Below are 14229 nucleotides of genomic sequence, written 5' to 3'. Positions count from 1 at the left end.
TACTACAGTATGGTAATATAATGAGGAATACTGGCTAGAAACACCTTCTGGATTTCTTGGGGGGAGAAGACAAGAATCTTTTAACTAACAGTGGTCTTCAGAGCTTCTGAGAAGAATCCTGAGAGCAAGGCATTAAACCACATAATAAATAAGTAATTGCTCATAAAACCAAAAAGACGTTTTACGTAACAAAAAGCATTATCATTTTGGTCAAAATACAAACTACATTAAGGGAAAAAATAGTAGTTACAAAACTGGCTGATAGTCAATGTCTAGTAATTTAAAACAAACAAACAAAACAAAACCCTACAAAATTTAACAGTAAGAAAAATAAATAAATTTGGGCGTGGAATTAAAGTGTTCTCAAACGGTGAAGGACAAATGATAAAAAAGTTTGTGAAATTGTTACTGTAGGCTCTCTGCTCCTCCCTGTTCCAGAGATAGCTGCATCTTCCTGTGCAGTGCCAGCCTCCTCGTCCTGTAGGCATGTCGATATGAAGGGATTTGGCCATATTGGGCACCTGGCTACCAGGGATGCCTTCTGCTTTGCACTTGGCAAAGTGGAGATTGTTGCCATTAACGATGTCTTCATTGACCTCAGCTGCATGGTCTACGTGTTCCAGTATGACTCCACCCATGGTAAATTCAATAGCACAGTCAAGGTTGAGAATGGGAAGCTTGTCATCAATGGGAAGCCCATCACCATCTTCCAAGAGCAAAATCTGGTTAACATCAAATGGAGTGATGCTGGTGCTGACTATGTCGTGGAGTCTACAGGCATCTTTACCACCATGGAGAAGACCGGGGCCCACTTAAAGGATCAGGCCAAAAGGATCATCATCTCTGCCCCTTCTGCCGATTCCCCCATGCTTGTGATAGGTGTGAACCATGAGAAATATAACAACTAACTCAAGATTGTCAGCAATGCATCACCACCAACTGCTTAGCCCCCCTGGCTAAGATCATCCATGACAACCTTGGCATCGTGGAAAGGCTCATGACCACTGTCCATGCCTTTACTGCCACTCAGAAGACTGTGAGTGGCCCCTCTGGAAAGTTGGGACATGATGGTCTTGTTGCTGTCCACAACACCATCCCTGCATCCACTGGTGCTGCCGTGGCTGTTGGCAAAGTCATCACAGAGCTGAAACAGAAGCTCATTGGCATGCCCTTCCATTTTCCTACCCCCAGTGTATCTGTTGTGGATCTGACATGCCGACTGGAGAAACCTGCCAAGTCTGATGACATCAAGAAGGTGGTGAAGCAGGCATCGGAGGGCACATTGAAGGGCATCCTGAGCTACACTGAGTACCAGGTTGTTTCCTGAGATTTCAACAGCAACTTCCAATCTTCCAATCTTCCACCTTTGGGATGCCGGGGTTGGCATTGTTCTCAATGACAACTTTGTAAAGCTCATTTCCTGGTATGACAATGAATATGGCTACAGCAACTGGGTGGTGGACCTCATGGCCTACATGACCTCCAAGGAGTAAGAAACCTTGGACTCCAGGAAGGACACTGAGAGCAAGAGAGAGGCCCTTAGTGGCTGAGGAGTCCCTGTCCGGAGTCCCTGTCCTAACTTGGCCCACAACACTGAGCATCTTCCATCACAGACCCCCCATAATAATAGGAAGGGCTTAGGAAGCCCTCCCTACTCTCTTGAATACTATCAATAAAGTTCGCTGCACCTGCCTCCAAAAGAAATTGTTAATGTCTTCATCCATCACAACTATACTTTACCCCAATTAGGATGGTTAAGACAAATAATAAACTATGCAATGCTAATGATTCCTGACTATGCCTTTTGTCCCAGTGTTTTAACTCATATATGTCCTGGAACTCTACAAGGTCCTGAAAGCCTTGGTGTATTTCAAAAATATTTATTCAATTATACATGTAAAGAATGTCTTTTGATCATACTTTTCCCTCATTACTCTCTCTTATTCCCCTTCCAGACCCATTGAATCCCTACTACTTCCCAACACATGCCACTTCCAATTGAATATCTTTGTGCATGTGTGTGGCTTGTATGGACATGAATGGGAAGTTATTTATTAGAGAATATTTTTCATGTGTCTACCCAGAAGAAAGTTATTTTTTTCCTCTCCAGAAAACATTAATTACTAATATCTCCTCAGAGAAGGGTAAAGTATCACCAATCAGTCCTCCATGAAAAACATCATTCTGACAGACCACTTTTATCTAGGTATTATACAAGATACCTCAGATGCTATGAGTTCATGAGTCATGGCCAAAGACATTGTCTCACAGAACACTTGCCCCACTCCAGATCTAACACTCGTTTGGCCTTCACTTCTGGCATGTTCTCTGAGCCTTGTGGGGAGTGATGTACTGTCTCATTTAGTAAACTTATTCTCAGTACATCCACAAGTCAAAATCTCTGCACACATGCTGCACAAGCAAAAACAAATGTCTCTGACCAAGACAGACAGAAGCCTTAACCTATGGACACAAACATAAATCTGAAAGCAATTTGAAATCATGTCCAGTTTTCAAAATTAACAGCACTCTGTATGTTGGCTTTCTAGGTCAATTTGCCACAACATTATAAACTGAGTAAACGCAAGATGCACTTCCTCAAGTTCCTTCAAGATCCACATTTCATGGAAGCTTAGTGCATCAGAGGGCTGAATTGTCTCCTTATTTGTAGACAACTTCACGTGATTTCCTCTTTTGATGTCTTTGTTCTATTGTCCAGTTACACTGGATTAGGGCCACCCATGTGAGCCAGTTCAACCCCAATGATCCCCATAAGTTATCAGAATCTTCTTTCTCCAATTAGTAACATTCTGAGGTACTTGGGATTGGGCTTCAGAATTTATTTCCTGCACCAATATATCTCAGAACTGTACAGTTAGAGAATGTCAGACAAGTTCAAAACTTGAGAGTATGTTTACACAATATCACTCAAAATGAAGGCAAATGAGAGATATTTGGCCCAGGCAATGTCTCTGAGAATGTACATTTTATCATCTTTCTTTTTCTATTCTACTTAAATTCTTCATTGTAGTATAAAAATATTATTATGATAAACCTGAATTAGCTTGACAGTTAGTCTACTTGGGTCTGAGATTTGGTACCTCTGAGAGGTGCTTTGTCTATTTACCTTAGAGAAAATGGTAAAAATTTTAGTAATACACTCAAGAACCAAAATTGTGGGGGACTTTTCCTATATGAATGCACATTATGATTCACCATTTTTACTTCATCATGTAAGATACACTACATTGGTCATTAAAGAGGAATGTTAAAGCTAGGGGTGTCTACACACACCTGTAATCTTGATAGTCAGGAGGGCAAGACTGTGACTTTAAGTTTGGACTGAAATATATAGTGAAAATATCCAAGAAAAAGGATATAGTGAAAAAGAATGAGAGAAAGAGAGAGAAGTGAATTGGGAGACAGAGAGTAAGAGTGAGAGAGGGAGAAGGAAGAGGGAATGATCGTGAGAAGGGCAAGAGGATGATAGGGAAAGATAAGAAGTCCATGGCAAACATGTTGGACTGGTTTTATTTGTTTTCTATTGTTTCTATTGATTTGTTGTCAAAGGTCTGATGTTCTACTGTAAAATAAGAAAACTTACTCTTTTAAGATGAGTGATTCTAATAATGGTCAGATAACTTTAAATTACAAACAAGTATTATGGATTTAAAGTAAAGTGGGTTAATTGTAACAAAGATGAATATGTTACTTTCAATTAATGAAAAAGAAAAAGATGAATTTAAAAGTTTCAATGACTTTGGGGCAGTGGCAACTCAGCAATTAAGAGCATTTATTGATCTTGTAAACAAATCTAGGCTTCAGTTCCTGGCACAAATATGTTACTCAGAACCATTGTTAACTCCAGTTTCATGGAGTAGGACTAATCCTTCTGATTTTCATGGGCATCAGGCATACACATGGTTTGCATGTCTGTGTGTGTGTGTGTGTGTGTGTGTGTGTGTGTGTGTGTGAATGCATGTGTATACTATATACCATTTGCATTATGTGTGTGCATAAGTTTATATGTAAAACAGCCATACAAATAAAATAAGTAAATTTAAACTTAAAAAAATGTTTTAAGAATTAAAACGAAGTAAATATTAAATAGGTATAAGACTTATCAAATTATAAATATAAGTATTACATATATGTAAGTATAATCATGATCTCTATATATAATACTGTAGAAAATTATATATTTTGTTGTGCTGTGTAAAGAAAATAAATACAATTAATATGGCCAATATCTATGTGATTCTAAGAAAATGATCACCTGAGGAGCAGGTGATCATATAAAATTATCTTCTTAGCCATATATACATTTCACTATTATATCAGATATTAATAATTAATATGATCTATTAGCATAATATATGTAGTATATGTAATATACTTAGTATATTAATAAGTCAATTTTGAGTAGGAGCCAATATTTCAGTTCCTTACTGTTCTCATAATTTTCTGAGAGAAGAATAATACTGTAGATAATAGTAAGAAATTGTTCCATGATTTTGTATAGATAGATATATTTAGAGAAAGGTTAAATGGTTTTATGATCAGTAAAACCTAGGGTTCAGCATAAAGAACAAAAGGTAAAGACTATGAAATCATGTACTTTGATATTTTATTGTTGTGAAGTCAGAAAGAAAGTTCATATTCTTTCTATAATTCCATATTCAGTCAAATAGCTCCCTTTGGAAAAAAATCATTATTATAGTATGTTTTATAAATACACTTAATATTATATGTTCTAAGATTATAGTGCCTTCATATTTCTATCAAATATATGGAATCTATTAACATTTTATATCATTGATAATATTTGTAAACTGGTAAATATTACATATGTTAACATATACAAAGGAAAACAGATGAGCATAGTGAGTGCCTAGATAAAAGCACTTAAAATTGAAATTCAACTCATTTTACATCATGAATAGTCACAGCTAGTTGTAGACTTATCATTTCTCAGCTTGAGTTAGCCAAATATGAAGTAGGCTTTTCTACATGCTTTAGATATAAGACCAGTTTCATTATGTTTAAACAAGGAATTCCATTCACATTTTATTGTATTTTATGATCACTGTTTATTTTATAAGATGGAAGCAAGCACTAAAATGATACAACACATAATTTTACATAGCACTTACATGTAATAAAATGACTGTGAAATGACAGCAAATTATCTTCATGACAACAAATACCTTTTATAAGACTAATATAACTAAACACAAGGTTTTTCAAATAGTTTCAATTCAGTAGTAGAATTAACTCCATTATTTTAGAGCTGACATAGTTTTTGTTTCATATTGTTTTAAAAATTTAAAGGTAAATAAATTTCTATAAACAATGCTCCAAGGTCTGAACAAGCATTAATGCATCCACATTATCAACAAGAATTTTCTGAACTGTTTTAAAATTTTCAATAAAGATTTTAGTATTTATCATACTGGATCTTCTTAAATGTAGAGATTGTAATGCTTTCTATGAATAGTAGCCTATGCAGCACAAATATTATGCATAGATATCCATCTTGCCTTTTCCCAAAGAAAAATTATATTGACTTTTATTCAAAAAATATATAACCCTTGATGTTAAGTATGTTCCAAGAACCTGTCTTCTCAAATACATAAAGTAAGAAGACAATGTAGAGAAACATATGTTACTAGCAGACATTTTATGGTGAGCAATAGTTTATATTTCAGAAAGGTCTGAATAATCATTAACCATTAGTTGTAAAAAAAATATACAGAGATTAATTTAGTAGTGTTTAATAAAACAATTTTAAAATAGTGACAACTAGGAATTAAAAATACCCTAGTTAAATAAGCTAACATTATTATTTGATTAATATAGCAAAACTATTTAGAAAATTATGTCATGTAAAATATTCTAATATATTATAATGAAAGGCCTTAATTAAAATTACTCTTACCATTTAGTATAGTTACAGTTCTAAAGAGTTTAATAGGACTTTTGTAATCTCGTGGTACAACATATATTTTATAAATATTTTTGAAAAGGGGATTTTCTGCAAGTCACAAGTATAACAAGTTGCTTAAAAACAAACATATAGCTGTCTAATGATATTTTGTGCCCAATTTAGAATGTCTTCTCTAAGGAAAATGTCATCTTTGTGAAAAATCTGAGGAATTTTAATATATAAACCTGTATTAAATATTTTCAACTGATATAGAATGATGATAGATAAATAAATAGATGATAAATAGATAAATAGATATCATCCTCAAGTAAACGAGCAAGATAAGTAATTTAAGTTATTACCATCCAAAAAGCATTAGAATATAATTCACTTAACTCATGAACTAACATGAGTTATCATGTAGCTCTGTGATTCTTGTGAGTTTATTGCTGGTTTTGACTAGTTTCCTCATCTACAATATATTTGTCATCTATGATATCATATGTAATAAAATGATAATTATACATTTTTTAAAATTTTTTACTTTTACAATGAGTAAATGTAATCATCTACTTAAAAGTTAGCCATTATTGTGAAGGGTATGGCTTCCCTAATTTATTTCTCAGACTATTTATCCATTGAGTACAGTAAGGCTACTGATTTGAACAATATGAAATGTCTTAGTGTACTCTAATCTAGCAAGGGAAAGATCTGTACAACCAGAACTTCAAATCTCTGTGAAGAAAGAAATTGACGAAGACCTCAGAAGATGGAAAGATCTCCCATGTTCACGGATTGGCAGGATTAGTATAATAAAACTGGCCATCTTGCTGAAAGCAGTCTACAGATTCAATGCAATCCCCAACAAAATTCCAACTCTATTCTTCTTGGGGTTACAGAGAACAATTCTCAAATACATTTGGAATAACAAAAATTCCAGGATAGCAAAAACTATTCTCAAAAATAAAAAAAAAAAACTTCTGGGGGAATCACCATCCCTGACCTCAAGATTTACTACAGAGCTATAGTGATTTAAAAAAAAACAAAAAACAAAAAACAAAACCAAAACTGCATGGTATTGGTACAGTGACAGGCTGGTTGATCGATGGAATAGAATTGAAGTCCCAGAAATTAACCCACACACCTATGGTCACTTGATCTTTGACAATGAAGCTAAAATCATCCAGTGGGAAAAAAGACAGCATTTTCAACAAATAATGTTGGTTCAACTGGCAGTAGAATGGAAAGTCATCCATTCTTATCTCCTTGTACAAAGCTCAAGTCCAAGTAGATCAAGGACCTCCATATAAAACCAGATACACTGAAACTAATAGAAGAGAAAATCAGGAAGAGCCTCAAACACATGGGCACAGGGGAAATTTTCCTGAACAGAACACAAATGGCTTATGCTCTAAAATCAAGAATCGACAAATGGGACCTCAAAACTGCCAAGTTTCTGTAAGGCAAAGGACACTAAAAAGGAGAAAAGGGCAATCTACATCCAATAGAAAGTATATATACAATATATACAAAAAACACAAGAAGTTAGACTTCAGAGAAACAAATAACTCTATTAAAAATTGGAAACAGAGCTAAACAGAATTGTCAGTTGAGGAAACTCAAAGGATGAAATACCCAAAGAAATGCTCAACTCCTTAATCATCAGTGAAAGGGAAATCAAAGCAACCCTGAAATTCTACCTCACACCAGTCAGAATGGCTAAGATAAAAACCTCAGGTGACAGCAGATGCTGGAGAGGATGTGGAGGAAGAGAAACACTCCTCCATTGCTTGTGGGATTGCAAGCTGGTACAACCGCTCTGGAAATAAGTCTGGTGGTTCCTCAGAAAATTGGACATAGTACTAACTGAGGACCCAGCTATATCACTCCTGGGCATATACCCAGAAGATGCTCCAATATTTAATAATGACACATGCTCCTCTATGTTCATAGCAACCATATTTATAGTAGTCATAAACTGGAGACAACCATGATATCCCTCAACAGAGAAATAGATACAGAAATTTTGGTACATTTACACAATGGAATATTACTCAGCTATTAAAACCAATGACAGCATGAACTTCATAGGCAAATGGTTAGATTTAGAAAATATCATCCCGAGTGAGGTAAGTCAGTCACAAAAGCACACACATGGTACATACATACTGATAAGTGTATATTAGGCAATGAGCTCAAAATATCCACTATACAACTCATGGACCACATTAAGTTCAAGAGGAAGGAAGTCCAAAATGTGCATGCTTCAATCCTACTTAGAAAGGTAAACAAATAAAAAAGAGAAAGAGAGAGTGGGAGGGACGTAAGAGGAAGAGAAGAGGGGAGGGAACAAAGGGAAAGAGTCAGGTATGGAGGAGATGGAGGAGATGTGCAGAAGGTCAGGAAATTGAACAGAGGTGTGTAGCAATTGGGGATGGGAACCAGAAATTCCCAGATGTCAGGAATGCAAGAGCCTTCCAGGACCCCACGGGAATGACATTAGCTGAAATACCCCACAGAGGGCAGGGAAAACCTCTGGAGACCATATCCAGAGGTTAGGCACAGTCCCCACGTTGAGGGAAGGGGATACCCACCCATATCCAATAATTTAACCCAGAATTGCTCCTTTCTAAAGGAAATTCAGGGACAAGGAGTAGAACAGAGACTGAAGGAAAGGCCATCCACAGTCTGCCCAACCTGGGGATTCAACCTCCATGCAGATACCAAACCCAAACACTATTGCTGATGCCAAGAAGTGCTTGCTGACAGGAGCCTGATACACCTGTCTTCTGAGAGGCTTTGCCATATCCCAACCAATGCAAATGCAGATGCTTGCCGCCTACCATAGGGCTGAGCACAGGGACCCCAATAGAGAAGTTAGGGGATGGACTGAAGGAGCTAAAGGGGTATTATTTGGCATCAATGAGAGGGGAGACCTTGGGTCCTGTGAAGGCTTGATGTAACAGTGTACAGGAAGGCTAGGATGGTGAGGTGGGAGTTGGTAAGTGGGTGCTGCAGGGTAAGGGGGAATGGGTTGCATTTTTGTTTTGTTTTTCTAAAAAAAATAATATGAAGCAAAGTAAAATAAAATAAATTGTATGTGTAAGGAAATCCTAAATTTGGCACAATTCTCAAAACCGTAAAACTGACTTTAACTATACTAACCATGTATTATACATGAACACTTAAGTAAAGGCTAGTTTTCTTTGTAAACTTTGTAAGCATGTTTCATGTCTTAAGTACTTTTATTATATTTTTTCTTTTCATTTTCTTATCCTATAAGTACATGATGAGTTTTATTTTATGTAATGAATGATCTTAATGAAGTTAAAAATCATCTTGATTTATCAGTGAGGCCAAAAATAAATAAATAAATAAATAAATAAATAAATAAATAAATAAATAAGAAAGAAAATGAATCATAAGTCATATAAAAAGATCATATTTTTAAAGATATGTAAAGACAAAATGTAATAATACATTAGTGTTAATGTCACATTTATTGCTAAATCCTAGCCTGCAATTAATATTAGTCAATTTTCTTGTCAAATTTTATCTAAACAGTTAGATTTTTAAAATTATATCTTTTTTCAGAAAATATAGCACACTGTTATTTATAGCATACTATATAGTTTGACCATTTAAAATACACAAGTTCCTGATAGGTTGAATCATTAAAGTATAGTGAAATTTTTGTAATGGATCATATTAACATCACAGTAACACAATTGAGGGGTCCATAAAGCTGAGACTGCTATGTGTACTGTACAAATTGGATGTTCTTCCTGGTAAATACGTCCAGAAAAGAAATATTGCCCTTCATATTATCTTCTAAATTTTTTGTGGAGATAGTATTCCAAAGATTGTCTAGAGGGTAATATGTTTGCCAACTTGAACCCATAGCAACTCCTCTGGGAAGAAAATCAGATTCCCACACTCTGACTTCCTGTTTTCTGTTGTCAACCGTCTAATAAATTCTCTGACCTATGTTGCAGTCTTTCATCAGTCTGAACAAATGGAAAATAGCATGTTATAAGGAAGATTAATATAGGAAGCACTCTGCTTTTCTCTTGACTCATCTGTCACAATAAATATAGAGGAAGCTCACTACTCAACTTTTAATGTCCTTTTAAATTTTTGGATCAAAATTTCAATTTTTAAAGTCTTTTAATGATGAAATTTGCAAATAAAATTTAAATCATAAAAGGACAGTTTTATTTATAATTAAACTATATACTGGATCAACTATTATCTTGCAAATTTTCAGTGAGTGATAAAGACAAAAAAAACTATAGAAAGAGCTGGCTTGATTTTTAGCAAGGGTTCAGCTTCATTGGCATTTTGAGTTAGCTCAATGGCATAGTAACTTGATAGGTTTTCTTTGGAGAAATTGGTTTTGTAACAATTCATTTCTCCCTGTTTTCTCTCCACAAGGTGATTTAGATCCACACTGATGTCCATGTAAAATGTCTCTTCCCTAACTGCAAGAGTTATTTGTCTATCAATTTACCATTCAAAGAAGAAAATAACAAATATTACTGACTTGTAATGTAAAGCCATTACCTCCAGCTTATCTTAAAACATATAGTAATTTAACCAGTATTTAACAGAAGCCAATTTTGGGGGAAACATCATTTGTTGTATTTATTTGTTTTTCCTCCCAACTCTATGTTGAGGATATCAACAATGTAACAGTTTAACTCTACCCAATTCATTATAGTAGATGATTCCTGAACTCTGTGTGCTAATAAATAATGTACTTACATAATCCAACACATTATGCTATGTATTTTCAATTCTAGAGAAAGCAAATATTTTCAGTTAATACATATATCCAAAGGAGAATCGATGCTTTGATTTTTTTTACCCTTAGAAATCATATAGTTTAATTTTCTTCATTGAGTGTAGTTAATTGTCCGTTTTATACTTCCAATGAGGGACATCTGGTTATTTTGTACAGATATCAGTCCAGTTATAATAACAAAATTTAAAGTGCATACATGTAGTAAATATTTATACAATGTACTAACATTTCATTTATCTAAATTTCAATGAGGTAATTTGATATTATTATCTTTTTCAATTTTATATGTACAAAAAAAAGTTAAGAAATATGCCTACTTGCACAGACAGACAAATCAGTGTGCCACACAAACACTAGTGGAGTAGTTGCAGAGACTGTCACAACTTGAGGCACTGAGCCAGACTGAAACATTAGTTATTGAGAATTCCACTCTGTTGTGATTTTGAGAAGGTACTTATCCATCTGGGCTTACCAACTTGGCTTCATTTCATTTTCATACCGTAGCGATTCACTGTTAGTTCACAACTTTGCTCTGAGTCCCAAGTGACAACGTTAATATTTCATAGTGTTTTTCACACTTTTTCTTATACAGTTTCTATGTTGTGCCCTTGAACCTATGCCATATTGTAGAGATGTTTGTCTTGAGTCTGCTCCACACAGAGCATGGCTTCTTGGGGGTCGGGGGGGGGGGCGGGTGCAGAACTTGTGAAGTTTGACTATGCTTGTCCCAAACTGCACCTCATGGGTGTAATGTTGGGCTCTAAGGCAGCGGCAGCCCTGAGGCACTGCTGGGAGTGGGAAAGCACACTCTGAGGCTCTGAACCCCTGGAGCTGATTAGGGGGTCTGCCAGTCTGATACAACACTGGGGCCATTTGGTTCCCAGGCTCTTTGACATCTTGAGAGGCCCTCTATGGGAGACCTATAGGTAAAGGCCTTCTCTATGCCTCCACACAGCAGATCTCAATGAGAAGGAATGTGTCTGGGAAGGAAAGTTTATTGGCTATGCCCTCCAGGTCTCTAGGTACCTCATTAGCGTGGAGATCTCAGTCTTGAGCCTAAGTAAGCAGAGGTCCAGTCTCTTCTCCTATTGTCTTGGTCTGAGATGTTAGCGATGCCTCATCTACATGTGGAGGAGCTTGGGGCTTTGCCCTTATGTGACCATTAGCCACAATTCGATGGATGGCTAAGACTATGTGACAGGGGCCTGGTGCCTGGGAGCTGGCAGAGCTCCTACTATCCTTTCAGGGTCTCTGGGGCTGCAAAGCCTTCAGCCCAACCTCCCACTGCACTATGCCATATTTCATTATTTCCTTAAAATATCGCATAATAATCCATTTCATGATTTGACAAAATATGTACATTATAGTACAAAAACATAAATTTTTATTAGGTCTCTAGAGTTTGGATTGCTTTATAGAATGTACACATTTTGAAATTCCAATTGGTCAGGAAAGATTTGGAAGAGGTGGAAAACGAGAAAAACCTGGTCATTGAAATTTTTCTAATAAAAAGAAAAATATTATAACTGGACTAAAATATATCTTAAAAATTGGAGTGACTGTCAAGTCCTTTGTCATAAACTTGAAAATCACAATAAATGGTCTTTTAGATAATAGGTTACCAAATTGTTTTCTGTAATTTATAATAAAGACTTATTGATAAAAATATTAAAATGGTTTGAATAATTTAAATTTTAATGTGTGTAATGTACAGTTTTCATAAATAACATATATTTTAAATTTTTCCTGATCTTTTCTTAGGAAAGCATTCTACATTGACATATTTTGGTAAAACAAAGAGAAATTAGCCAAAAATTTTAGTTAACATATCTTAAATTTTAGTTGTAGAATATTGACCCTGGGGAGCTATGATCATTTTCAAATTGTCATGGGGTATGATTTCTAAAATTCTGACATTTATATTATTGTTTTTTAGTGTTGAAGGGGGAATGTGAAGACAAGATGCCTGATCCTTGAGTAAACTGGTTGTTTTGTTTTCAAGACTGATTCTGTCTCTAGGAGTACAAAGCAATCCTCAAATATCTCTGTAGTTTAATTACTTGAAATATAGTGAACATAAAATATTAACTAATACAATGATTCATTCCTCATTCTGTCAATTCCTTTATGTAAATTTTACTATTGTTTCAATGGCCATCTTTTTTTGTGGGATCTGTGACTTTTTGGTTCCTATGCCCAGTTCCCCATCCCCCACTGCTACACACTTCTGTGTAGAAGTCAGTTTCCTGACCCTCTGTACATCTACCTGTCTCCTTTCACACCTGATCCAGACCCCCATTTAACTGCCTCTCCTCTCTCCCTTCCAATGCCCTTCCTCCCTCTACCACATGAGATTATTTCCTTGCCCCTTCTAAGTTGGAATGAAGCATCCACACTTTGCTCTTCCTTCTTGTTGAGCTTCACATGACCTATGATTCATATCATGGATTTCCCAAGTATTTGGACTAATATCTACTCATCACTGAGTATATATCATGTGTGTTCTTTTGTGAATAGATTACCTTACTCAGGATATTTCTAGTTCCATCCATCTGCCTGAAAATTTCATGGAATCATTGCTTTAAATAGCTGAGTAGTACTGCATTGTGTAAGTGTACCACATTCTCTTTATCTATTCCTCTGTTGGGAGACATGGGTTGTTTCTAGATTCTGGCTGTTATAAATAAGGCTGCTATAAACATAGAAGAACAGGTGTTCTTGTTATATGTTAGAGCATCTTTTGATCTTTTGAGTATATTCCTAGGAGTGGTATAGCTGGGTCCTCAGGTAATACTGTATCCAATTTCCAAGAAACAGCCAGACTGATTTCCAGAGTGGTTATTCCACCTTACAATCCCACCAGCAATGATGGAGTGTTCCTCTTCCTCCACATCCTCCCCTGAATAGGCTGTCACCTGAGTTTTTGATCTTAGCCACTCTGACTGGTGTGAGGTGGAATCTCAGGATTGTTTTGACTTGCATTTCCCTGATTGCTAAGGATGTTGAAAACTTCTTTAGGTGCTTCTCAGCCATTCAATATTACTCAGCTGAGAATTCTTTTTTTAGGTCTTTACCCCATTTTTAGTGGGATTATTTGGTTCTCTGGAGTCTAACTTCTTGAGTTCCTTGTATATTTTGGATATTAGCCCTCTATCAAATGTAGTAACTGTAAAGATCTTTTCCCAATCTATAGATTTCCATTTTGTCCTAATGACAGTGTCCTTTGCCTTAGATATGCTTTTCAATTTTACGAGATTCCATTTGTCTATAGTTGATCTTAAACAATGGAAACATTTCCATAACCCCTAAAGAAATAGAAGCAGTCATTAAAAGTCTTCCAGCTTCAACCCCCCCCCCTTTAAAAAAAGGCCAGGACTAGATGGTTTTAGTGCAGAATTCTATCAGACCTTCAAAGAAGACCTAGTACAAATGCACTTCTAACAATTCCACAAAATAGAAATGAGGGACCACTACCTAATTCATTCTATGAAGCCACTAT

The 14229-nt window shown here is 35.6% G+C and overlaps 1 pseudogene; it reads left to right on the top strand.

The window, feature by feature from the left end:
• On the top strand, nucleotides 471-1689 carry Gm8919 (predicted gene 8919; annotated as a pseudogene).

This window comes from Mus musculus, chromosome 3, assembly GCF_000001635.26.
Source record: "Mus musculus strain C57BL/6J chromosome 3, GRCm38.p6 C57BL/6J".
Lineage (NCBI taxonomy): Eukaryota > Metazoa > Chordata > Mammalia > Rodentia > Muridae > Mus > Mus musculus.
This window is presented reverse-complemented; position numbering and strand designations above follow the sequence as displayed.